The sequence below is a fragment of the Silurus meridionalis genome, chromosome 8 (assembly GCF_014805685.1).
Source record: "Silurus meridionalis isolate SWU-2019-XX chromosome 8, ASM1480568v1, whole genome shotgun sequence".
Lineage (NCBI taxonomy): Eukaryota > Metazoa > Chordata > Actinopteri > Siluriformes > Siluridae > Silurus > Silurus meridionalis.
In genome coordinates this window covers 1,849,877-1,871,158 of record NC_060891.1, presented here as the reverse complement: position 1 = coordinate 1,871,158, position 21,282 = coordinate 1,849,877, and the positions used below count along the sequence as shown (strand labels likewise).

Here is a 21,282-nt window from a genome sequence, read left to right as displayed (position 1 = left end):
CCAAGTTAGTTCCTCTGATTACTTACGATGTAGTGATCAGGTGTTTCATCACACTTTCCTGTCTGTTCCCTCCCTCTTTCTTAATCTCAAAAAAAAAAAAAAAAAAACAACTTGCCATTTTAAGGAGAACCCAGAAAACGTTAACCCCTCCTCTATCCTGAAGGCATTCCTGTGCTGGAAATATTTTCGAAGCACAGTGTATGTGTAGGAGCTTCGCTTCAGAACCACCAAAGTATTATTATGTGCACATTAATATTAATGTGGGGAAGTGGCAGCTCAGTGGGTGAGATGTTGGACTTCTGGTGATGATTTACCTCATAAACACTTAAATGTTCTTTCCGTTGTTCAATAAAATTCTAAATATGTGCAATATGAACATTTTACTAATCTAAATCTGCACTTTTTCTGTGCAGTAATACTCTATTTTACTATATAAACATCAAAAATATGTAATCAATTTTAATTATTTATTATTTAACATACTTGGCAATAAAGCTCTTTCTGATCGGAAGGTTGTGAGTTCAAATCTCAGCACCGCTAAGCTTCCACCGCTGGGTACTTGAGCAAGACCCTTTACCCGCAACTGCTCATTGTATAAATGAGGTAAAGGTAAGCTGCTTTGTATAAAGGTGTCTGCCAAATGCCATTAATATTATATGAATCTATCGCTCATGGCAAATCCAGAGCTACTGTGACTGTTAAACAAAAACAATGCACACTTTCTGACCAATCAGATTGAAGCATTTATCCACTGACTAACTCAGGATGTACTGTGGATATGTGTTAGTAAATCGTAAATAATTTCCTTTTACACAAAACTCATTAAAAGCTCTAACAATAGTGCAGGTGTACATGAATATATATCTTTATTTCCAGTGTCGGAGCTTTAAAACAGTCAGAATTTGGTAACTGATTTGTGGACACTTGAGCATTAGATTGGTATATGCTTCCTTTTGAACATCCCATTCCACATTTAATATCATCCACTCTTCTGAGAAGATGTTCCACTAGATTTTGTGGAGATTTGTGTGATCATTCAGCTACAAGTGTGTTAGTAAAGTCAGGTACTGATGAAGGTGAGGAAGCCTGAGGTTCACAATTATTTATGTTTAATAGGTTTAAGGTCAAAGCAGGAGATCTTCAGCTCTAACCCATGTTAAGTGTATCTTCATGGAGCTGGTTTTGTGCATGCTGGAACAGGTTTGGGTCTCCTAGTTCAAATAATGAGAAATGTTCATGCTATTGCATCCAAAGACCCCGTGTAATTGTGTGTCTCAATCTTTGGGGTAACAGTTTGGGGAAGATCCACAGTATGGCTTGATAAAGTAAATAGGGTTGAAGTTCAGAGCTCTACAGCAGGAGATTTTCCACTCCAACCCATGTAAAGTGTGTCTTCATGTGCGCAGGGGCATAAACATCAGAATGTGCTGTTTAAGGAATATGAGTAAATGCAGGATGGTACTCGTATCTCAGTCTTCTCACACAACCTTGTTTTTTTTCCGCATTTTCAGATGTATATTGCTTTGAAAACCGAGCTCACACCGTTGCTCTTTGTTTGTTGGGCCTTTCGCTTATGATTTCATCACCCCTTCCTCTTTTTTTGTGAACGCCACGTGCTCGGACAGCCCGAGGCTGTTTTTTTATTCAGGAAGTCAATTCAAGCACACACACCCAAAGGAAATTAACCCAATTATGGCCGTAATCAGTAGGCTGCACCTGCCCAGAAGAGTCTAATTGTAGGCCACGTTTGACGCTTTGAAAAGCGGGGTGGTGCTCCACTCCTCCTCTTCTCCTGTCATTTTTTTTTTTTTTCGGGACCGAGACGTCACACAAATGCTCAGCCAATTACTGTAATCAGGCCTGGAAACATTGTGTGTTCGGCTCGAGAGGAGGCTGGGCACAAGATTGTCTCTAAATATACCTCATGCAATTTATTCCCCCATCACATAAAAATAATTTAAAAAAAGAAAAAGAAAAGGGTTGCCAAGTCATGCAGTTTTGGGAAACCTTTCACTGTGGCTGAGGCTGTATTTCTTGAGATACGTTAGACGTGTTAAAGATGTATAAGCTTCTATACTGTACTGTACATTTAACAGCAGCATTTGTGCTGTGTGTGTGTGTGTGTGTGTGTGTGTGTGTGTGTGTGTGTGTGTGTGTGTCTGACAGTATATCTTCAGCTTGTGAATGTGCAGCAGCCATCACACTTTTGCAGTGTTGTATTTACAGCAGGCTCGCATGTTTGGCTGAAAATATCACTGTAACTCGTTCAGTCAGCACTTTTATTTCTCAAGCATTCAATCTGGCACTGTGTGTGTGTGTGTGTGTGTATGTGTGTGTGTGTGTGTGTGTGTGTGTGTGTGTGTGTGTGTGTGCTGTAAAATTCAAAGTTTATGCACTGTATTAAGTCTATATTCACTCTCACTTGGTTTATGTCACAGCTTTGTTCTCGAAGCTGATTGGTCAAAAGTGTAGTGAAGCTTTAATATCTAATTGATTTTCTAACCAAAGAAAATGTTTATAGGAGTCTCAAATGTCAGTCTCGTAACCAGGCATCTGCTCGTAGTTTACTCTCGGTAACAAACTGCCATTGTTTTTGGTGAACGATGTTTTCACTGAAAAACGTAACGGATAAATAACAAGAAACGTCATTGTGCAAATTTTCCACAGCTTTACAGTAAATGTAGCAATAAATTGATAAAAATATATATTGTGTGGTTTATAGTTAAACCAAATGTAATCATAATGACCCTGGTAGATGAAAAGTGAAAGAGTTTGTGGTGGAAGGAAGAAAGGAATAAAGGGGGCAACAGGAAAAAGAGAGAGTGAAGCAGGAAGGAAGGCAAGAAGAACTCGAAGGCAGGAAGAAAGAGGAAGAACAGGAAGGAGGATATGAAGTATTAAAAGGCAGGAAGAATAACAGGGGATAGGAAGGAATAAAAAGACACAAGAAAGGAATGTAAGACACAGAAGGATCAGGAAAGAAAAAGGGAGAAGAGGGAAGGAAAATAAAAGAAAAAGTGACAAGAAGAAAGAAATGGAAGGGGTGAGTAGGAATTAAAGGGAAGCAGGAAGAAAAGTAGGAGGAAGATGGTAAGTAGGAAGTAGGGTGAAGAAGTGGAAGATAAAAGGAATGAGGAAGACAGAAAGGATGAAACAGGAAGAAAAAGGGGAAACAGAATGGAAAGCAAGAAGTACTAGAAGGCAAGAAGCAAGAGGAGAAACAGGAAAGAAGATGGGAAGAACTAGAAGGCAGGAAGGAAAAGGGAAAACAAGAAGGAAGGAGGGAAGAAAGGACGTAAGGAAGGAAGGAAGGAAGGAAGGATGGAAGGAAAAGAGGAAGAATTTAAGAAGGAGCATAGGAAGGAGATAGTAAGTAGAAAGGAAGGTAAATAAGGAGAAGGAATACAGGAAAGAAGGAAAGAAATAAAACAGAAATGAAAGGCAGGAAGGAAGAAGAGGGGAACAGGAATAGAAGGAAATAGTAATGAAAAGTGGGAAATGCAGGAAAGATGATAGGAAGAAAGAGGGTCAGTAGAAAAGAAGGTAAAGAAGTAAGTAAAGAAGGGAAGGTGAGAGGGAATAGGGGAAGAAGGAAAGAGGAGAAAGAAGTGAGGTGAACATTTATAGTGAAGAATACATTTTTTGTTCAGGAAACAACAACTAAAAAAAACTAGTGAAAAAAAGTAAAGAAGTAAAATGACGGCAAAGTAAAAAAGTTTTGCATTCAGTTTCTGTTCTTTATTGAATTAGTGACGGAATCCTGAAAGCAATACTGTGAGCCGTGTTTTTATTTGCAGACCTGCTTCTTCTCTTTGTTTCCTTTTTGTAATAAATATGGGTTTGAGGTTTTAGTGTTAACGTAAAGTGTAAAGTTTTTCATTTCCCGTTTGATCAAAACAACTCGAGCTCCAGTTTACACTCACTGCTGTGTTCTGTGTCTCCTGGGCATCAATTCAATTTGCCTTGTGTGCACCACTTAAGACAGTTATGTAATGTGTAATAGTACAAACCACAAGGCTCTTTCTCTCTTTTTCTTTCTTTCTCTCTCTCTCTCTCTCTTACTCTTACTCTCTCTCATCCTTTCGCTGTGGGACAGATTGAGGGATGTGCACTCTGTGTTGAGGATTTGTATTAGAGGAAGGCAGTGGGAGAAAAAGTGCACTTTATTGTGTGTGAGGGAGGGAAAGAGAGAGAGAGAGAGAGAGAGAGAGAGAGAGAGAGAGAGAGAGAGAGAGAGAGAGGAAAAGCCTCTTGTCTCTTCACATCACTGAAATGTGAACAGACGTAGCTAAGCAGAGTCGGCCATGTCAGCTTACGTTTGTGTTATAACAGAGGTTTACTGCAAACCAAAACCTTTGATGAATGTATTATTTAACAATAAATGTAAGATGAAAAAAATTTCGATTTGGATCATCAGAATTCTTGGTTATTTATAAATATAAAAAAAAGGGAAAAGGACTGTCGTTACTGTAGGTTAGTGGGGATAAATAAAAGCGTGATCGAATGTGGTTATAAAATAAAAACGAATATTTGACAAAAGTCTTGATATTTGCAATCAGAAATCTTTTTTTTTATTCCAGGTTTCTCATATAATTGAATGTAGTATAAATCAGGGATCTTCATCCACTAGATCATTCGGTTCCAGGTCACACAGAAAGAATAAAAACTTTAAAATTTGTAAATTATTTACATTTTATTGACCTCGGCACATCTGCAGGATGTTTTATATTTTTACTTCCACCTGTGCCATTTTCCCAAACTTGTTTCAGTCGTGGTTTTTATCTAGAAATCGAGAAAATTTTACTCAGTATTGCGGTGGGTTGAGTCACATTTCCATTTTATACAGTATGTAATAATTAAATTCATAATTACATGATAATTTATGTAAAAAAGTAATATAATATGCGCATTTGTGTTGTTAGTCGTGCTCGTAAATGAAATACAATTACATTAAAATTAAATTAAATCTATTAAAATAAAAAAATAAAATAATAAAATAATATAAAATACATTAAATTCATTCTTATTAATTAAATTAAATTAAATTAAATTAAATTAAATTAAATTAAATTAAATTAAATTAAATTAAATTACATTTAATTTAATTTAATTTAATTTAATTAATTTAATTTAATTTAATATGCTATTGTGTTAATTATTAGAAAGAAGAAAACAGGCAAACAAAAATAATAAAACTAATGTGTACATGGACAGCCCATGTGTATGTGTGTGTGTGTGTGTGTGTGTGTGTGTGTGTGTGTGTGTGTGTGTGTGTGTGTGTCTGTACTGCTTCCTGCTCAGTGTGATTTGGGGTGAATGTAAAACTCATGACTGCACCATCACTACTTTCCTCCAGTCCTCAGTGTAGAAGTCTGGGAGAATTCATGTACCATGTTTGTCAGCTAAAGGTCAGCCCGAACGCTGCGAGAAGACCAACAGATTCCAACAGAAAAGCTTTTTATTTATATATTTTCTATCCTTCAGTGCATGTTACAGCTCAGTCATTTGTCAAAGGGAGAGCACACGGCAAACATGGCCGCCGAGCGCTATCCTCTCGTCTCTCTGCTCTCTGAAGTGGCTGTTATGTAAATTGCGCTTCAGATGTAATTAAGTTCACTGAAAACCTTTGACCAAACCTGCAGGATCCAGTCCAATCCAGTTCTAGACTCGACTTGCTTTTCAGCCCCCTATACACTCACATCACAAGCTGCCGCTTTCTAAATATAGATGCTGGCACGTGCACTTGGCATTCTATAAGCTTTGAACACAGTAAAAATGACATTAAAGCGGTGGTTTGTATATAATGGCATGTCCCGAAGGGTTTTATTCCTTCAGCAATTTGATTCAATATCCAGTATTTTACAGAATGAGCAACACTTAACCCAAATTCAGCCATTAGGGTTGCACAAGCCAGTGCACTCTTACTGTCGGTCTCAAGCGTTGCGTTATGAAGGATATCCAGCGTAAAACATGTGCCAAATCAAATATGCGGATCACGAACCAGAATTTCCAGAATTTCGACCGCCACAGGTATTGCTAGCCAACAGGGTACCGGTGGAAACTGTTGGCCGAAGGAGGAGAGGAAGAAAAGGAGAAGTGGAGGAAAGCGGAGATTTGGGTTGGTATGTTAAATGTTGGTACTGTGACTGGTAAAGGGAAAGAGGGAGCTGATATGATGGAGAGGAGAAAGGTAGATCTGTTGTGTGTTCAGGAGACCAAGTGGAAAGGGAGTGAGACCAGGAACATTGGAGGTGTTTAAACTGTTCTATCATGGTGTCGATGGAAATAGAAATGATGTAGGGGGATTCTGAAGGAAAAGTACAGTAAGAGTGTTGTCGAGGTAAAGAGAGTTTCTGATGAACGTGAAGCTAGAAGTTGAAGGGGTGATGATAAATGTCGTCAGTGCTTATGCTCCACAAGTGGTAGAAGGTGAACCTAGGAAAGCATGATTGGTGATTGGGGCAGACTTTAATGGGCATGTAGGTGAAGGGATCAGAGGTGATGAGGAGGTGAAAGGGCAAGGAGAGGAATGTGGAAGGGCAGATGGTGGTAGATTTTGCTAAAAGGATGGAAATGGCAGTATTGAACACGTATTTTAAGAAGAAGGAGGAGCATAGGGTGACGTATAAGAGTGGAGGAAGGTGCACACAGGTGGACTATGTTCTATGTAGGAGATGCAGCCTGAGGGAGATTGGAGACTGTGAGGTGTTGGCGGTGGACAGTGTAGCTAGACAGCATCGGATGGTTTTGGAAGTGAAGAAGACGAGGAGGAGAGTGAAGACTGAAAAAAAAAATAAGATAATGAAAACTGACGGAGGAAGACTGTAGTGTGAGATTCAGGGAAGAGGTCAGACAGGAGCTCGGTGGTGGTGAAGAGGTGCTGGATGATTGGGCAACTACTGCAGAAGTGATAAGGGAGACAGATAGAAAGGTACTTGGTGTGACATCTGGGAATAGAAAGGAAGACAAAGAGACGTGGTGAAAGACAAGGAAAAGGCATATGAAGAGCTGTATGAGAGGTTGGACACTAAGGAAGGAGAAAAGGATTTGTAGCGATTGGCCAGGCAGAGGAACCGAGCTGGGAAGGATGTGCTGCAAGTTAGAGTAATAAAGGATGGAGATGGAAATGTGTTTACTAGTGAGGAGACTGTGTTGAGAAGGTGGAGGGAGTATTTTGAGCAGCTGATGATTGAGGAAAATGAGAGAGAGAAAAGGTTGGATGGTGTAGAGATGGTAAAGCAGGAAGTGGATAGGATTAGTAAGGAGGAAGTGAGAGCAGCGATTAAGAGGATGAAGAGTGGAAAGTTGGTTGGACCAGATGACATACCGGTAGAAGCATGGAGATGCTTAGGAGAGATGCAGTGAAGCTTTTAACCAGATTGTTCAACAAGATTCTGGAAGGTGAGAGGATGCTTGAGAAATGGAGAAGGAGTTTGCTGGTATCGTTTTTTAAGAATAATGGAGATGTGCAGACCTGCAGTAATTACAGGGGAATAAAGTTGATCAGTCACACAATTAAGTTATGGGAAAAGTAGTGGAAGCCAGGCTGAGAGAAGAAGTGACCATCTTTAAGCAACAGTATGGATTCATGCTGAGGAAGAGCACTACACATGCAATATTTATTATGCTTTAAGAATGTTGATGGAGAAGTATAGAGAAGGTCAGAAGGAGTTGCATTGTGTGTTTGTGGATTTAGAGAAAGCGTACAACAGAGTGCCGAGAGAGGAGCTGTGGTACTGTATGAGGCAGTCTGGTGTGGCAGAGAAGTATGTGAGGGTGGTGCAGGACATGTACGAGGACAGTGTGACAGCAGTGAAGTGTGCAGTAGGAGCGACAGACTGGTTAAAGGTGCAGATGGAAGAGCATCAAGGAACGGCTCTAAGCCCTTTTCTGTTTGCAGTGGTGATGGACAGGTTGACAGACGAGGTCAGACAGGAGTCTTCATGGACTATAATGTTTGCATATTATATTGTGATTTGTGGTGAGAGTAGGGAGCAGGTTGAGAAGAGCCTGGAGAGGTGCAGGTATGCGCTGGAGAGAAGGGGAATGAAAGTCAGTAGGAGTAAGACAGAGTACATGTGTGTGAATGAGAGGGAGGGCAGTGGAGGGGTGCGGTTGCAGGGAGAAGAGGTGGAGAAGGTGCAGGAGTTCAGGTACCTGGGGTCAACAGTGTAAAGTAATGGAGAGTGTATTAGAGAAGTAAAGAAAAGAGTGCAGGCAGGGTGGAGTGGGTGGAGAAGAGTGACAGGAGTGATTTGTGATAGAAGAGTATCTGTGAGAGTGAAAGGGAAAGTTTATAGGACTGTGGTGAGACCTGAGATGTTGTATGGTTTAGAGACAGTGGCATTGAGTAGAAGACAGGAGGTGGAGCTGGAGGTAGCAGAGCTGAAGATGTTGAGATGTTCATTGGGAGTGACGAGGATGAATAGGATTAGAAATTAGTTTATTAGAAGGACAGTGCATGTAGGATGTTTTGGAGACAAGGTGAGGGAGGTGAGATTGAGAGGGTTTGGACATGTGTGTACATGGATGTGGTGAGGGAAGACATGCCTAATGTTGCTATATTATGCTTTTTTATGCTATTTACAGACAGTAAACATGTCCTAAGGACCTTCATTAAATTCTTTTCTGAATGTTTTATTTAAACCATATACCCCTGTGGTGATAAATTTCACTACCCATACGTTGACCATCAGGTGGTATCTATAGCGATCTGTGCGCTAGAATTAGTTCACTCACAATAAATATTACGCGTCTGTGTGTTTTAAACGCTCCCTCATGTTCACACCCGGGGCTATGAATAAACCCATGAACAAGCTGCAGTGTCCAGACTGAAAAAATACAAAATAAAAATAAAGCATATTCAGGTCTTGCTGGTAAAAAACGACTTTTTGGAAAGAAAAAGAGAAGGCAATCAAGGCGGCGTGTGGAGCGTCACACACGAGTGGCTTCCACTTACGGAGGGTTGCCCAGGTCCAGATGGAGGAGAGCCAGAGCAGCTCCATCCTTCAGCTTTAACATGGCCAAGGGCTACACGGATGGAGGGATGGCAGGATGGTGGAGTCCGAAGAGGAGGGGTGATGGTGGTGATGGCTATGGTACAGTCCAGGCCAGCTTTGTTCGGTGCTGTCTTAATGAGAATAGAGCTCAGGCTCAGGTCATGAGTGAATATTGCTCCACTTCTGCCCTGTTCACTCTTCACTGAGCTTCAGGCCAGAAAACCTGAAAACCAGTACACCAGTCTGACATTATGTGTGTGTGTGTGTGTGTGTGTGTGTGTGTGTGTGTGTGTGTGTGTGTGTGTGTGTGTGTGTGTATTTACTGCTAAATAATAATAATAATAATAATAATAATAATAATAATAATAATAATAATAGTTATTTTATGTGGCACCTTTAACAGTCACATCTCAAAGTGTTTTCTAAGCATAAAAATAGGAAATAAAAATAAAATAAAATAATAATAATATTATATGTAAATAAAATAAAAATAAAAAATCACCTTAAAGCCATCCTGAAATTATTATTTTTCTATAAATATACATTATATAAATATTATTAATATAATTTAAAAATATAATATAATAAACCTTATTACTCTTATTTTAAGAATTAATTGATTTAAAATATAATAAAATAAAAAATCGATTTTTATAAATTTGATATACATTATAAACATTTATTAATACAGAACTGCTTTGATCAAGACAAAGATGAAGGCCAAAAACACTTTGTAATAAATCAATTGATTCTCACTCCTTAATTCTAAATGTAAATTAAAATATTCTGTTTTTTATTAGTGTGCAAACGAAAACTAGTTTTTATACAATTATTATTTTTCAACATACATAACCATTTTTGACAAACAGTTTCAGTTGTTGTTTCAATGTCAACATCATCCGGTGCAATGAATATAAATTCCTCTGAGCAGATGAAAGGATGTCCTGTTTTGTGTTTTTGAGTGTGGTGGAGAATGGAGGCCATATTCTGGAGAGTGGTATCTCGGGGCTGTCAGGCGGAGAGGGCGATGCACTGTGAAAGGACGTGATTATGGGCTGCCTGGGGACTCTTTTAGTCTCGGCCCCATGAGACAAAGGGTTAAGAACACTTAGCCTGGAGGGGGGTTCTGTTGGAGAGAGGATGGAGGGATCGGGGGACGGGGACGGGGGGGAAGAAGGGACGATCTGCCTCCTCTGTTTTGGTTAATATGTAGACAAAGCATTTGTAGAGGTCATGGTGTTTGGCACGAGCTGGCGAGCAGTTCGCCCTCTGCTGCTGGATTAATGAAGTGCAATTTCCTAAGAAAAAAAAGGTGGCACGGATGCTCATGTTGTTTGTATGTGACCTCTTTTACAATGTGGGATTTGACATATAAGCGACTTCAGCTTATGAACTGTCAGAGTTACACTAGCCATGTAATCACTGTATAGCTATTCATTATCTGTTATAATGCATTCATAGATTGGTATGATAATTTACTGAATATTTATAGTAATTATAAGTGTAAATAACACATTCATATGTGCTTCATTTGCATTATAAACTATGGAATGAATATTCTTAACTCTTACACTATTTTTGTAATAAAATCTGAAAGATTTTTCAATCTAACATCCTCAGTTAGCACTGAACACTATATATTTCCTTTTCTTTCCTTGTCACTAGCATGTTATTTTTTTCTGCTACAGTCTGGACCCATTTTGGGTCAGTGTACCTGAGACTCTCTGTAGCAGTGAGTAGTGAAAATCTATCAATGTCACTATAATTTATGTTTCTCAGTTGATGCTCGTTGGCCTCTGGCACTTCAGCGGGCGTCGTAGCTCTCTCCGAATCGAGGGGGGTCCAATACTTTCATACAGGCCTGAGGGCAAGACTGGCATTTCACTTTGTCACAACTGCCAAGCCTGCCAAAGTACTGAGGCTCATTCACAGTGTGTGTGTGCATGTGTGCGTGTGTGTGTGTGTGTGTGTGTGTGTGTGTGTGTGTGTGTGTGTGTGTGTATGCTTGCGCATTCATTGCTTCAAATTTCTTGAAAGACTTGAAAGACAAGAACCCCTGTCTGTAACCCATCACTTTCTATAAATCCAACATTCATAGTGAATTATAAATGCCTTACGTCCATGTCATAGTACATCCATAATACCTTCTAATGCGTATATGATATTACACCCTTCATAATGCAGGGGCACTTGGCATTATACTGTCAAGTCACATAACACATTTTCATGCAGTAAGCATTAATGACACACTATAAGGCATGATTTCATAATGTATTATAGCAGTTTAATGACGTATCATAGCCATTTATACCTTTTGTCCTAATGCTACATTGACTGAATTGTTCTTATAAACATCTGTTACAATTAATTATGTATCATTTATGAAGTGTCAGTATTCCGGTGTAAATATAAGTATTATAATATCAAAGTATTCGATGTAGTGCATCATAGACACACTTTAGGATTAAAAGAATGTCTTATGAACATACATTACACTACATTATGTATCCCTGCATTATGGAGTTGTGTATTTAGCTTTATAAGAGTATTGATGTGCGTATAACGAATTATAGGCTTTTTTTTTTACCTGCAGGTGTTATGTATGCTAGGTAACACATTTATATGTGCATTTATAATACATTATAAGTACATCCAAGTTTGCATAATAAATGTTTAATGCATCATAATAACGATTAGTAGAACGTTCTTTTGAAGGGTCTTCGTTTTGCCAGGTCAGGCAGCTGAAACATAATATCACCGGGCACAAAAGCCATTTAAAAATAAGACGTCTGTAATTACACAATTTTGGAAATAATGCAGATAATCTTTTCAAACTGCGACGACCGCGGTGCTCTCGCTCGCTTCTTTTCTTTCCTGGAATCCTGCGTGCGCATGAAATATCATTCACAAAGGTGACTTCATCGCCTAATTGAACCCCTCGGACTGCGTCGTCTCCACACAGGACACAAATGACGGTCATTTCCAATCGGCGTTATGACATTACGATATTTTGACACGTTCGCTGATGAGAAAATTGGTTTCGACAAAGAAATTGGAAACGTAAAATGGGGTTGCGGAGGCTTGTCAGATGCAGGTTTAATACGGAATGACCTTTCCATCTACCCGCTAATTGTTCGGCACTTCCCCTAACACTCGTCCGCTCGTATTGACTTAAAGAGCGACACCCCGACGCTGATATCCGTGATTCATTACAAACAGTGGAAATCCTTCACTAAATTAGTTTAACATTTTGATTAATCTTAACATGTGTTATCTCTCAGGTCAAAATGCAATTAGTTTATTTCTCAGGAGAGTCACTGGACACACATTATGAGATATCACAGCAATAACTGTCAGAGTCGGGATAAACTGCTGTCTTTCACACGGGCAAATTACACACACTTATACACACACACACACACACACACACACACACACACACACACACACACACACACACTGGAATTGTCCCTATGGTGACAGATTTGGTGCTACATTCACATTTTCCCTTTTAAAATGTCGACTGTTGCTTTATGAAACCGATTCGAGGAGCAGCTCAATTTATGATGTCACAACTTTCAACCAATCACATTGGGAATGCTAATTATTACAAAATGACAATAATGGCACTGTGGAATTTTTTATAGTCTCATACGTTAGTTATGAGCGTGATTGCAGCTTTGCTGTTTCATTTTCACAACTTGGGATCCTGTTAAATCCTGTTTATTACTATTACCTATTACAACTAGCCAGCTAGCTGTCAGAGAGCTAGGAGTTTACAAACATGAAAGTTTAACAATTGCAAATTCATGCGTAAAATGTAATGCTCGTGAATGTATGAGAAAAAAAAATCCAGTCATTTATTTGTCTGTCCACTGGGACTCTTTAGAGTACTTAGCGTAATGTGGTTATAAAGGAAGCCGAAACTCCCACAGACAGAAACCCGAAGCTCAGGATCGATCCCTGGACTCTGAAACGCTTTTTCTTTACACAAAAATCGCCCCAATACACCACGAGTACAGTTGTGAGGGTGCGATTGTAAAAAACGAGGGCCATTTTATAAACTGACAGCTAATTACATTTCCTGATCATTTTGCTAAAACAGCAAATTAAAGATGATTATCATGCAAAAGTCCCAGACGTGATACAGTGCGGAAGAAAATAGTAAGAGAAAAGTTGTGCGAAAGCCAAACTACGCGTTTGCTTGCTTGCTTTTTTGTAGTGATTACAAAATGAGTTTTTCTCAGTGCTGTAGAGCCAAAAAACACAAAAAACAAACAAGGAAATGTTACGGTGTTCTTTCCATGTTCACACATTAATTCCTTATTTGGAGCACCCATACTTTTCCCTCCATGGAGCAGCTTGGAGACTGAAAGCTTTCTGATGTATCTATTTATTCTCAATCATGCAAATTAATCCTGAAAGCAGAGAATAACCACAGTGATATCAAATCATTTCTGTTTTCAAAGACTGGTTACCTGTAGGACACGAGTCCTGACTTAAGTGGTGGTGTTTCGCTTTGCATATTAACCCCCTCTGGACAAACGGACAGCCGTGGGCTTTTAATTCTTAATGCTGTCCTTCTCATTGGTGGACAGAAGGACGCATGGATGGATAGTTTGCATGCTTCAGTGGATGGACGGATAGTTGGATTTCCAGACGACAGATGGGTCTCACCAGTAATCGATCTCCCCCTCGGCGTGATCCGGGTTAGTTAGACATGCTGCTTTTGTGAGTGCAACTTGCGCTGTGTGTGTGTGTGTGTGTGTGTGTGTGTGTGTGTGTGTGTAATGAGGTTCGCTGTGCAGTACAAGTCTATTGATGCTGATCTGTAATGTATACGTCCCCGAGGAAGACTCTGGTCACTGTGTCATCCACTGCCCTGAATAAGTCCTGTTGGTTCATCTTGTGTTGGATTTGTGACGTACACTAGGTGTCTGAGGGCAGATTGACCCGTCAGTTAAAAGGTGATTGATTTACAGTGTCATGTGACATGCTGACATGCACAAGCGAGGATTTAAAAGTGCAAATCTATAATGATAATAATAATAATAATAAAACACATTCTGAGTAAGCACATGAACTAGGATTAAGACTGATGACAGTCATGGAAGACGAACACAAAACTATGAGTGAAGGTGTGTCCTAATGAACATTTAAACAGGAAACAGGTGTGTGTCTTAGGTGACATGTGATTAGGTCATGGAAGTGAAGTGGCACCAGGTTCACGGTTCATGCGGCAACTCGATCCGTTCCGGAAAAACTATTTGCACTGCGCATGTGTGCAAATGCGTGCACAAAAAATGTGTATTTTAATCAAGAGAATCACTAGTAAAGATCTGTTTTGCCATAAATTGTTTTTACATACTTCAGACAGGAAGTAGACGCATTACAAATAGTGTTTCCGCTTTGGATCAAGTAGCCACAGTTCATTATCTAGTTTAAAGCAAATACTTGTATATGTGCATCACGTGAACCATCAGCTAGCTAATTGAGCTATCAAACAAATACAAATACTTTACTAATGTTTGCTAGCTAACCGCAATCATGGCTACTGGTTTTGCAGTTTTCCTTATCTTGCTAACTAACTATGGTAACAAACCCGAAATTGCGTTGTTAACTAGCTTGCTAGCACGCCATTGGTTGTTCACTGTGTAAATGCTCTCTTAAGATGGCAATCTTGCCCAGGAATATCTGTACAAATCAGAGATAATGCTGTAATGCTTTGGGTTTTTGGATATAGCAATTTTTTTTTCTTTCTTATTAGTGGAGCTAAAGACAGACATTGAGAAAGATACGCTTCAATTGTGTTAAAATGAAGAATCTTCGACAAATTCTGGTTGAACAAAAGAAATGATATACATTGGAAATTTGCGGTTATATGAAAATCCTTTTTTACGCCCCCACTGCTAGCTTGCTAGCTAACTGCTTTTACACTGTTTCGATATGGCAAGCTAGCAACCTAGCATGGTTTCTACTGTTACTGTGTGATCATTTGCCATTTAATAAAGTGATGTGATTGGTTTAGAGCAATGAGCTTATGTTGTGACATCAGAAACTTTAACACAAAAAAGATTGTTTACACAAATAGATAAATAAAATATTTCATGAATGTTATAATATATGGCCGCTAGTATATGTGTATGTGTGTGTGTGTGTGTGTGTGTGTGTTTGTGTGTGTGTGTCTGTGTTCTTGGCTGTGCTTGCTGCTTCCTGTAGCATGCCTCCGAATCCCTGGAGTCTTTCATTTACTCCCAACATAAGACCATGTTATTGGCCATTATCTCTGCTGTCAGCCTCTGCATTGATATCTAATGAAGGGGCATCTATGTCTGGATGCCATTTTTCAGCGGCGCGCCGTTGCCAAGGAGACGTGCCAGGCAGGGGCAGCGGGGCCCGGCACGTCATTTTCTTCTTGAACCAGATAAGACAGGCGTTTAGTGGCAGAGCCCATGTTCAATATTTATTTTTGCCGGCTTCGTTCATTTGTTCCCTGTGCATGTTTCAAATGTTATGTCCTCAGAGAGGGAAGGAAAGTAAAAAAATAAAGTAACAGTGACTGATTCCACCGTCCATCTTTGATTCTCCGAAATCCACAAAGTGTATCATTTAGATCTTAAGATTCAGAAGATATTTGTTTTGGAAAAATTCACATGCGGTGTGAAAAGCGAGTCTGAATCAGTTCTGAAAACGATTCATTTCAAAACGATTCATTTCAAAACGATTCATTTCTTTCTTTATTTATAATTTTTTTTTTTTGTACAAATCTAATACAAATCATGCCTTCATTGTATTTATCCATTTTTAGTTGATAGTTCCGATCAACCTGAATCAGAAATGAAAGGAAATTAAGTCTGAGCACGAAATCAAAATGGCTGCAGTTGCAGTATTCTTACTTCCTGTTCCAGTGATCAGAGCTCATTTTCCTCTAACAGAATATCTGAAAGTGTTTTATTCCTTTTATACTGCAGGAATGTGCTGTTATGGAAAATCGATCATGATCTCATCTGTCCAATCAGAATCCAGAATTAATCAGCACTTAAACTGCTGTAAATAGAACCTTTAGTTGCAGCACTGCACCAATCAAAATGGCCGCCACCGCTGCAGCTGCGTATCCACGCCCTGTTCGAGCGAGCCGAGCTCTTTCTGTGCGCCAATGTTAAATTCCTCGACATGCGGCCGCCGCATCGGTCACACCACTAACAAATGAGGAGTGGATTGTGTGCAGAAATTGCTGATGGCTATCAGGGCTGTGCGGCATGGAGGAACGTTCCTCTCCCTTTCTCATCCTTCCTCTCGCTCTCCATTTTCCTTCGCCTCATCCACCCAGATATGTGAAATGCATTCTAATTTCTTTCACCTTCTTTTATCTTTGGATATGATCACCCGAACCGTTTTTTCCCCTCGTCCTCAGCTGATTGCATTGTTTGTTTGGTTTGTGTTCAGTTCTAGCTTCAAGGTGCTTATCTTTTAGTTGAGAATTGCAGTGCAGAGAATAAAATTGCGTAGTCAGCTGTGAGCAAAAGAAACACTGGATAGTGTGAGGGAAAAAAAGAACACAATATATATATATATATATATCTCTGCTCTAAATGTACCATATATTCATAGTTTTTAATACTCTAATCAACATGGCTATAGTTAAATATGGATGGACATTCATGCAAACGTATGTTTATTATTAGTAAAACCAAACTCAACATCGAGCATGAAGACAAAATATTCGTTTATATGTTTTAAAGTAATGATGTTTTAAATTATGTGAATCATCAGGACACCAAACTGAACTTTTGTTATGTTTCCACACGGACGGTTTTAATTGCCGGATGTTTGCATCATGGCGGATTTTGTGCTTGATTTGAGACTTGGTGCAATCGGTAAAAAAAATAGGTGGCGCCGAATACAGGTAAACGGGTTCCCTGGACTGAAGCAACCTGATAAACTGCATGATGGCGAGCGACTGTCCAGAACATAGCAGTTTAAATGTTGCTAATATCGGTAGTTAAAGAAAAGTTTACCGCGCTCCAAAAAGCAGCTGCTTAGATTAAATTGACCGGCAAGTGTGTGAGTACGTAAGTCTGCTTTTCGATTGGATACTCCAGGCATCGGTATGGGCATGTTTTTTCACAATGAGATGGACAGCCCAGGCTAATTCTTATTAAATCAAGGACTGCAGGTTATATACTGTATGGTATGGAATATATAAAAAAAAATTTTTCAAATGAAACCTTTTTTTTTTAAATAAATTAGAAAAGTTCATGAAGAAAATCTTCAAAAGGGTTTTTTTTCAAAAGGTTCACTTTGAAAAGTGGGGGTTGTGTTGTAATTAGGGTCGCTTATATTTGTGACTTATTATATGGTATATATATTTTTAATAAATATGGACAAACAAAAATGCATTAATCGTGCATCAATAAAATTTGTGCCGTAAAAAAAATAAATTTGCGTTTACCAGTTGATTTTGAAATTTTTAATACATACAATACATACATACTGTATATATAAAATAAAAATATATATATAAAAAAAATATATTTATATTGGGGTTTTTTTGCTTAGATTTTTGGAAGAGTAAAGATTTTGCCTTATAACTAACAACAACAGAGCTCCTCACTGCAGTCGTACCTGTAATTGAAAAGATGAAATAATTAATGAAATCCAGCTAATGGCACAGAAAGAAAAAGCCGTGTAGCGAGAGAGCGAAGCTACCAAGGAATGACTTTTTGCAGATCATGAAAATCTGCAGAAAAGATTAATAAGAGTTTACGGAGGAACGGTGTTAATCTACACCACCTTCTACTGATAAAGCCTAGTCTCTTTGTCATTTTGGTCCAGTAGCATCAGCTCGAGTGTTTAAAAAGACCATAAAATCAAAAACAAAACAGCAACCCAGAAACTTCGTACCTTGTATCTCCTTAATATCTTTTTATCTTATAATTGTAATCTATATATTTGCAGTTGCAGTGCATTTTTACTTAAAACATAAAATGAAAAATATTTTTCTGAAGTGAAGAATCTACACTTAAACCTGCAACCCTGCAAATCGTATTTTATGTCCTCATAGATACAATTTTGCCAACTTTGAAATTTTTTATTAAATTATATATATATTTTTTATTAAATCGAAATGAATAATACATTTTATTTATTAAATATTTTTTTTTCTGTAGCTTCCCTGAGTTAATTTATTTATAAATTGTTTTTGAAATAAGTACATAAAAATAAATAGATAGATAGATAGATAGATAGATAGATAGATAGATAGATAGATAGATAGATAGATAGATAGATAGATAGATAGATAGATAGATAGATAGATACATAGAAAAATCTGCACAACCAGAAGAATCAATGATTTATTTATTTTTTTATCTCATTTATAGCTTTATGTTGAGTTCCACAGATGTTCTTCCCTCAATGCAAGTAACAAAATAATCGGTAAATAATGCGTATTAAAATATTAATAGTGCAAAATGCATCACAGCTACAAATCGTCTGCTGGCAATTCACACACAATATGGTGAAGATGCGGAAGGTAATTATCGCCAGGCTTTTATAACGTGTGTAAATAAACGCTGCACCGTATGCCAGTCGCCCCGCAGTCAGTCACACCAATGCTACTAAAGTTACAGTCACACGATGCTGATATCATTTTCTTTTATTCCTTTGGTGTGTTAATGTGTGTAAAAAAACAAAAAAAGGCAAAAATACCAAGCCGGCATCACGTAGCTGCTGAAAAGTGTGTGTGTGTGTGTGTGTGTGTGTGGGGTGCCTTCTGATGGACTCTGGAAATCCACCTATTGTTTATTATCATAACAATGGATGTTCAGATGGGCTGGTAGCTAGTTTATATACACCAACGGTTCTTTCACAAACTGTTACCAAAAACATGGAGGCACACATGGGTATTGGACGTCTTTGGATGTGGTCGCATGAAATCCTTTACTTGAACTACGAGACAATGCTCCTGTGCACAAAGCCAGCTCTTTAAAGATCTGCTCTACAGTTCAAGAGTTAGATTTGGTGGAAGATCTCCTGCTATAGAGCTCTGACCCTATTAAACAATGAATGTGAACGCTGACTGCACTACAGGGCTCCTCAACTCACCTATACACTGACTGTGTGTATGTGTTCGTGTGTGTGTGTGTGTGTGTGTGTGTGTGTGTGTGTGTGTGTGTGTGTGTGTGTGTGTTTAAGCATAGGGTGTGTGCATGGTTTCTATGTTTATCAAATGAGTCCAGCAGATGGTCTGTGTCTTCTTGTACCTGGTTCAAGTCCAAATCTCCCTGCTGCTCTCGCACCCACTCGGGTCCAAACTCGATACATCTTTCTGTCACACACACACACACACACACACACACACACACACACACACACACACACACACAATATTTGCACATAGTAATAGAAAGAATCCAACATCCTAGGAATAGTAGAGAGCTATTATAGAACTTCACGGTGTTACTCACCCAGTGTTATTAATAATGATAATAAAAAACAGTAACACACAGACGAACACGAACACGTCTAGCCAGAAAAGAAAAAGCTAATAGTAGCGACTATCAGCACTGCAGAAGGGTGGAGCAAACCAGTGGAGCTGAACGAGGATTGCGGCAGGCAGCGGGCCTCTCCTCCAGAAAATGGTTTCTGAGACACCGTCGCTCACAGACACTTTCTGGATACACACACACACACACACACATATGGAGACACAAAATCTGCCATGGTTTCAGACAGAAAATGGATTCTCTTCACCATTAGGTCAATGGGCCAGCATCCAAATCCAAATCCATTCCAGAAAATTTGCATGAAACAAAACACTTTGGTTAGCGGCGCTGGATCGAGTTTTATTCTCATAAATCAGCACAAATATACATTTGTCTGCATTTGTTTTTCAATGATTTAGTAGCAAATTTGTCAAAATTTAAGGTTACCATGACAACAACGGCTTTTTTCCGTCACTGAAGTGAACAGTCAGCTGACATTTCACTAAAAATACCATTCATGCTTAGTGTAGTGGTGTAGTGTAGATAATAATAGGCAGTATACTACTACTACTACTACTACTAATAATAATAATAATAATAATAATAATAATGTAATTATTATTTTGTATAAATTTTCTAGTAATAAAAATTATTGTATTATTATTATTATTATTATTATTATTATTATTATTATTATCTTGAAATGAAAATAATTGTTAAAAAAAAAAATCTAATCATGTGTGTAAACTCAGCACTAACAATAATATCCACAAATTATATATAAATACCAGCATGATGTCAAGTGTATTATTTAATATAATAAACTCAGTAAGCGAAAGCTGTTCGGAATTGAGTTTGAAGCTGTGTGTGTGTGTGTGTGTGTGTGTGTGTGTGTGTGTGTGTGTGTGGAGTAGTGTTATGTCACCATGATGGTGAACGGTATTTCAGGGTCTCTTTGGGTCAGGACAGAGAAGAACATTCACTCACTTTCACTCTCTTTCTCTCGCTGTCACTATTGATCCATTCATCAATGCTGCATGATGGATGGATGCTTGGGATGTACCATCAAGAGGATTGCAGCAGTGGATTATCTCGAAAATGCATATGGAGTGTGTGTGTGTGTGTGTGTGTGTGTGTGTGTGTGTGTGTGTAGAGTGGCAGGAGATCAGGGCTAGATCCAGAAAGATTCTGATTTATGTAAGCCGCTTGTCTGCATTTTCCAATTAAATGTCTGATTATAAATCTCAGTCCAAGGTCCAGGAAATGACATCATGGTTTTCTGATGCCACATGATCCTAAAGGTGTGGTGCCTTGTATACAGAGTTAGCGATCTAACAAGTGAAATTGGTCTTTACATCATAGTATTTGCATAATACTCATGAAATTAGCTCAATTGCTAATTCTGCCTATGCTAGGCTACTGACAGACACATACAGCTAATCAGGCTAGCAACTCACACAGTCGTCAACAAAGCTTGAACTGTGTATATTATATGTTTGAATGTATAGCGATTATAAATTGTATTAAGAAATAAAATGATTCACGCTTTTTCAATGAGCATTTAGATGTTATGTTTATAAAAGATGCAAAGTTTCCACAGACACACATTGTTTTTTATAGGATGCCATTACTGTTGATAAACCAGTCTTATAATAATGTTTAGATTTGTTTTGCTCATTTCAGGTTATTGGGAAATGCATGATGAAGTAATAATGCTGACAAAAGATTCATTAAATACACCAATGCACTTGGTGCATTAAGACCGGGACCTACTTTGTGGCCTTTAAATCAAGATT

The 21,282-nt window shown here is 38.5% G+C and overlaps 1 protein-coding gene and 1 long non-coding RNA gene across 2 annotated transcripts in view; one reads left to right on the top strand and one right to left on the bottom strand.

Moving 5' to 3' along the window:
* The window catches only part of nrxn3a (neurexin 3a), a 303,444-nt gene that overhangs the window by 40,882 nt on the left and 241,280 nt on the right, over nucleotides 1-21,282 (top strand).
* LOC124389851 lies at nucleotides 17,548-19,614 on the bottom strand. The gene is made up of 3 exons (XR_006926645.1): nucleotides 19,469-19,614; nucleotides 19,265-19,329; nucleotides 17,548-17,624 (listed from the first exon to the last, which is right to left on the bottom strand). It is a non-coding gene; the product is annotated as an uncharacterized LOC124389851 (long non-coding RNA).